Here is a 6,872-nt window from a genome sequence, read left to right on the forward strand (position 1 = left end):
CAGGCAAAAGGAGCCCCAACTAAATATTGAGTGCTGTACATGCTCATACTTTTTTTTGTATTGGTCTTAAGTAATATTCAAATTTTCTGAGATACTGAATTTGGGATTTTCATTACTTGTTAGTTATAATCATCACAATTAAAATCAATAAACATTTGAAATATATCAGTCTGTGTGTAATGAATGAATATAATATACAAGTTTCACTTTTTGAATGGAACAACTGAAATAAATCAACTTTTTGATGATATTCTGATTTTATGACCAGCACCTGTAGATTTGTATGCAGCCAATATTCAGTTCTTCTAACGCTGATCTAACTACATTAAAGTGCATGGTTGTTTTACAGGCTTTTTATCTGAAGCTTTATTGTAAACAGTAATGTCATCGATGGGACTTTTTGTGATCCTAATTTTTTATGCTTTATGTTGCAGTTCCTACTGTGCCAGCGCCTACTGCCCCTCCTCAGACCCGGTCCCTCTCCCAGCCAGGAGGTGAACCAGTTCTGCCAGATTCTGGCAGTTCGGTAAACACATCAGCTGAGCTTCATAGCATATTTTTTGTGAGGTGCAGGGCTCGACAATAATGATGGCCCGGGGCCAGTAAAAAGTAACGTTGGGACAGTAGAACTAGTTGTCCTGATCAGGCCAGTGCAAAAAATATTATTGAATTTATTTTACAATCACATTATAAACTCAACATCCTGCAGTTGTTTTGCATCTCTTGGCACCCACCGTTGGCCAATCAAGAGTTGAGCAGTGATGTGACGAGTGGTTGTCAAATGTTATTTCTCTAATCTCAATACATTATTTTAAACAACTGGCGGGAGACACTGAAAGTGAACATGGCAGCAAAGGATAATTATGAGCTCAAACAGAAGCGCAACTTTTTACCTCAGTTTGAGAAAATGATTTACCTGGTTGACTTTAGTCTGTGTACCCCGTGGACAACCTTATAGAACCTTAAACAGATTAATGGATAACAGTTTCTACTGGTCGTTATTACAGACTGTAAAAAAAATATGGACGTAGTAACCGTGACGTCACCCATAGGTGTCTGAAGACCCATTTTGAAGCACATTTTTGGCTGAGATGGTTTTCGCCATCTTGGCAGCGCGTCACTCGGCCGGATACCCAAAAATGGAAAAAGAAGTGGGGCGTGGGTGCAGCTGAGGTGCCTGGTTGCTTAGCCTTTGCTAACATTACCAAGTTAGCAAAGGCTAAGAAGCTAGGCTAAATGCTTACACTTGAGGCAAGTTAACCTGAAACTATACAACAAAACATGAATGCTTAAAATGCTTCAGCATTTTTGTAATATATAAATGTGGTAATTTTGCAACTGTAGATTTTGTTGAGATGATAGACTGTAAAAAATAGGTAGAGACTTGCAGATTATATATTAGATTTTCACATAACTTTAGTTATGAGCATTGACTGTATGGCTATGAGTCATTTATTTGGATGTCACTTTTATAAAGACTGGAGTTAGCTGGGGCGCTGCCAGAAAAGACAAACCGCTAGGAGTGACACGAGTGACAGCACCAGCACCACACCTGCCACTCCATAGGCCGCGCCCCTTAAAGATGTTTATTTATTCATGTTTTTTATTTCTGCTGTGAAGTTAGACATTTTACCATTGAGGTCTATGGAGATTACTCCCTTTTGCAGCCAGCCTCAAGTGGCCATTCGACAAATTGCAGTTTATGGCACTTCCGGGTAGGCTTAATTTTTCAGCCTCGGAGTTTGACCCTTTGATCAAACCTCTCTGTTTTGCAAGGTACGTTCATGAGCAACTGGGAGGTCGGAAAGTTCCAACCCCTGAGTGGGAAAATACACTTTTTGAATGCTCCGATAAGTAACGTTAGGTTTAACATCACCTGAGTTGGCAGTGTTTGGAGTGGAAGATTAAAAAACAAAAAAAAAATTGATCCACGTACAAATAAACCACTATATTTTTTTATTTGGGTCATACTCATTTGCGTAGATTGTGGATGCTTCGTGGCAGAGCTGTAGTACTCGAGGCCGGTCTAGGTCAAAGTGACTATTCACCTCAGGCCTTATCGTTTAATACAGCAGCTAATATTTCATATTTCAGTTTAAAGTCATGAAATGGGGTATGGGTTTCTCTCGGTACCAGCCCTCATTTTCTTTATGCTTTCTAATCTGGGTATGTGTGGTTCTGCCCCCCCTCCCCCCAGACGAGGGCCAGTTGGTGTCGGCCCTACGGACATCATGCCTGGTGGATTGCGCCGTGATGCAGGACAGCCCTGATTGTCTGGTCCAGACCCAGGCTATATCCTGTCTGCAGCAGATGCACGTGTTTGCCCCGCGCCACGTCAACCTGGTTAGCCTGGTGCCCAGCCTGTGTGTAGGTATGGCCTAAGCTACGGTGTCTTTCTGAAACTATTCAGACCCCTTCGCTTTCTCCCCATTTTCTTGTTTTATATTCATTTAGAATTCATAACATTTATTTTCATTTGCCATCAGTCTTGTTAGATTCTGTCCATTTTTGATCCATGAACAAAATTAATGCAACCGGAAGTCAGGGGAGAGCCTTTATTCAGCATGAGTCCAAAATGTTAACCTTCCATAATTCTTTCATTTTTCTCTCCAATGATTACAACTTAAACACAGTCTTTTATACCAGGACACACAGGAGGTGGTCCAGTGTTCATAGCCAACCATTACACACACTATTATAAGAAATAGTTTATCTTACAAAATACCCTTGTATGGTGTATTCCAACCTATGACCCAAGGGTCTATTCACAGAGTCCTATGACAGTCACACAGTTCCTATCATGTGGTATATGGACAGGGTGTTTGGGACCCATCAGTAATGGGGCATCACATTTCCTACCTAGTGTCCTTCGTACAGAGATAGTTAGTACTCTCAGACAATGTGTCAAGCTTAATTCAATAAAATGCTCAATATCTGTCAGTCTACACACAACAAAACATGTTTTTAGAAATGTGCCAATTTATTAAAAATAACAAAAACAATCTCATCTGCATGACGTCCGGTCATTAACGTTCAGCCGTCTCTCCTTTTAAGCTCAGCGTGTTCCGATGGACTCTGAATGATAAACGTGCGTTCGGATATAGCTTCATGGCCTGTAGAACAGTCTTGTTGTCACCACTCTCTCGCTCTCTAGTCAGATGTGACCATAAAGGAGGTTGTTTAGCCTGCTGGATCGGGAGTCAGACAGCAGGGTGTTCTCAGTGACCTGAGGGACCTGAGGAGAGTACACCAGCTCCTGGCCTCTTCTCTGGTCAAGATCCAGACAGGGAAAGAGGTGCCCAGTCAAGTGTATCCTGGATACATCACAGCTGATCCCTTATTCCTCATAGATATAGTTTGCACCTAAACTGTTCATTTAATTAAGTGTCCTCACCCAGGTTTACATTGTAGCCAGAGGGCTGGGGCTGCCGAAGCTGGTCCAGATAGATCTGGCTGCGCTGAGCCGCCTGTGGCTGGCCGCCCTGCAGTACTACGCTGTTCTCACGCGGCTACAGACGCTGGTGCATTCCGGAGCCACCAGGGGTTCCAGGCATCACACTGGATGGATAGCGTGGGAGGAGCGTGCTCTGCTGGTAATAAACATGTCCTGGAGAAACGCCACAGCACCGAAGGTGAGTGGAGCAGGAGGAGCTCGGTCAGTCATTCGATGTAATAGCAGTGTGTTCAAGTTATATGCCCACTTGCGGTTCTTATATCTTTTTGAATTTTGTCAGAACATCTCTTTCTCTCAGTGGATGTCGGAGCGGAGAAAAAGGAAACAGTGTGTTCTGGGAGAGCCGGGATATCGGTGGCTGGGTTCCAGGAAGGTCTCTGGTGTTTGGGGCCCTGAGGCTGTGCCTGTGTGTACTGGTGTGTAAACCTCCCCAGCTCGGCCCCAAGCTGTCCCCATGGCTGTGTCCCAAGGCTGTCCCCCCCTCCCCCTCAGCTCAGGGAGGGTTCTCCTCTTCTACATCCTGTGTATTATCCCCATCTTATGCTGCCTCTCCTCTGTCCATCTCCCCTTTTCTACCTCCCCCCCTCCCTAATTCCCTCCCCCCTCCATACCTCCCTTCCCTCCCTCCCCCTCCCTTCCTATCTCCCCCCCACCCTCCCTCCCTCCCCCTCCCTTCCTATCTCCCACCCACCCTCCCTCCCTCCCCCCCCCCTTACTATCTCCCCCCTCCCTCCCTCCAACTTTCCTCTCCTACTTCCCTCCCTCTCTCCCCCCCACTGGAATTTGACTAAAATGCTGATCATTTCCAGAGCATGCTCAGGAAATGACGGTAAGAGAAGCAGCATTCCCTGTTCATGTCTTGATCTTCATCCGTGGTGCAGCCCTTCTTCCTTTTGATGGAGCTCTGCAGACGTCTCCAGATGGACTTCTTGGCTTGTTTGTCCTCGACATCCCCGGACAGATCATCAGCCACCTGGAGAGTCTCCTCAGGGATGCTGGCAAGGGTCTGTCTTGACTGGGCCCAGATTTTACCGGAGCCTTTTCTCTCCACATCCAGGTCCTGGGCTGGACAGGGGAGTACCCTGATTAGGGGGGTGCATCTTGGCCCGTCCCTGACGGTCACCCAAGTGTCTGTGGCCAGTGGGTGATCCTCAATGTGGTTCTCCACAGAGGAGAGCACATCCACCTTGTTGTGCCTTTTGAAGTAGGTTTTCAGCCTCTTCCAGAGGGACGTCCTGGCCTTCCTGGGTGCAGCATCCCCAGCCAGCTCAGTATTCAGCTGGAGATCCTGTTCTGAGGACACTGACCGGGCCAACCGGGTCCGGGGATTACCAGACTGCTTTTTCTCAACCTCCACAGATGGTACCCTCTTGTGGCGGGGAATGATATATTCAGACATTGGGTAAATGCTGAAGGGCCAGGAGTCCTCAAGGCAGTTACTGGATCCTTGGCTGGTCAGGTTGCCTTCTGCTTTGTCCAAGGCGGCCATCAAAGTGGGTGGGGGGGCAGGTGGGCAGATCATGGTCCGGCCCCTGGTAGTTCTGGGCCGAGCTGATCGGCAACGTGTGTGCATAATCTCAATGAAATGGTAAGCTAGAGTATTGGCTGGATATTCAGAAAAACACTGGCTGTATTGGTTGAGTGATAATAATGTTAGGCAAGACAGTTGTTCAGCCTTTTCATAGTGCAGCCCATTATGATGCAATAATCCATGTTTAGAACCTACTGTTTAGTTCTGCTTCCACACCCCACCAGGACCAAAAACATGCTTGTTTCTCTATTTAGTTCTACTTCCACACCCCACCAGGACCAAAAACATGCTTGTTTCTTTATTTACTTCTACTTCCACACCCCAAAAGGACCAAAACATGCTTCTTTCTCTATTTAGTTCTACTTCCACACCCCACCAGGACCAAAAACATGCTTCTTTCTCTATTTAGTTCTACTTCCACACCCCACCAGGACCAAAAACATGCTTCTTTCTCTATTTAGTTCTACTTCCACACCCCAGAAGGACCAAAAACATGCTTGTTTCTCTATTTAGTTCTACTTCCACACCCCACCAGGACCAAAAACATGCTTGTTTCTCTATTTAGTTCTACTTCCACACCCCACCAGGACCAAAAACATGCTTCTTTCTCTATTTAGTTCTACTTCCACACCCCACCAGGACCAAAATAAATGCTTCTAACACTTTTTTGTTGTATTCTCACCTCCCACCACAAGTAAAAAAGCAGTGTCAAAACACCATTGGTGTTATCTACGGTGCTGTTGTTAACCTGAGGCTGATTGTCATCTGTTTTCTCCCCCATAGGCAGTGTGTCCATCCTGCCTACAGTATTATACCTGTTGATGGGTGTGCTGAGGGAGTTGGCGCAGCAGTCGTGTCAGGGTGGGGCTCTGGACCTGGTTGTCAGGCAGCCCTGCAGGCCCTGAGAACCGTGCTGTCATCCCCGATAAGTTGCTCGGAGAAGAGCCGCGGGGCCTGGGCCCACCTCCTGTGCTGCGCCCTCAACACCCTGCTGGACTGCTGGGACTCCGGTACGGGAGAGCCACCAGCACACTAATACCACACAGGAGTCACACAGCTGACTGCAAACACCACAGCCTTTGGTTTGCAAGTTTATACAAACGCCACCCCATCATACGTTTGTTCATTACAGAATTTGGCCTTTGGCTTTACTAGTCAAAGACCGTCTCTGAACGCTCTGAAGTTGGACTACGGTCAGTCAGACCGTTACTGGATGTTAGATTCTCTTTGTTTTCTCAAGGCCAGCCCTGTGTTAGATGAGGCCAGTCACTTCCTGCTATCTGCCAGTCCTGAGGTCACCACAGTCCAGCCCCTGCAGGCATTCTGCATAGACAAGTTTAAAGCCAATCAAGTTCACCATAAGAGCGAGAACCTGCAGACACTCCACACTCTGTGGAACCAGTTCAACACCTGTGGGCTACAGCATTGACAGTTACATAATGTTAATTCTAGCTAGCCAGAAGGCTAACATTACCTCAGTGACACAAAAGTAAACCTCTAAGAGCTGTGTTCGAGACCACCTAAAGCGAGACCAAGTCAAGACCAAGACCGGACCAAATCGAGTCTGAGTCAAGACCAAGACCAAAGGGAGGGAAGACCGAGACGAGACCGAGACGGGAACAACAGGGAATGGGTTGAGTCCAACAGTAATCTGACATGATGGACTAAAGAATTTCAAGAGAGGACTGCATGCAATACCAGTGATTAATTTGTGTGTCCATAGCAGACACCTTTTAAGAATCACATGCACCAAGACACTGTGAACTGTAATTACAGCGCTCAGTATCTAATAACGTTCATTTTATGAAGATTCAAGAGACCTGTGGCAAGACATCAGAGGAACAGAATATATTTGGCATGTCGACAGACAAATGAATGCCAATTTGT

General features: G+C 46.3%; 1 long non-coding RNA gene across 1 annotated transcript; it reads left to right on the forward strand.

Moving 5' to 3' along the window:
- Nucleotides 1-438: 438 nt before the first annotated feature.
- On the forward strand, nucleotides 439-3,304 carry LOC114830028. Its single transcript, XR_004575169.1, has 3 exons — nucleotides 439-526; nucleotides 2,198-2,371; nucleotides 3,155-3,304. It is a non-coding gene; the product is annotated as an uncharacterized LOC114830028 (long non-coding RNA).
- The last annotated feature ends 3,568 nt before the right edge of the window (nucleotides 3,305-6,872 follow it).

The sequence above is a fragment of the Esox lucius genome, chromosome 22 (genome assembly GCF_011004845.1).
Source record: "Esox lucius isolate fEsoLuc1 chromosome 22, fEsoLuc1.pri, whole genome shotgun sequence".
Lineage (NCBI taxonomy): Eukaryota > Metazoa > Chordata > Actinopteri > Esociformes > Esocidae > Esox > Esox lucius.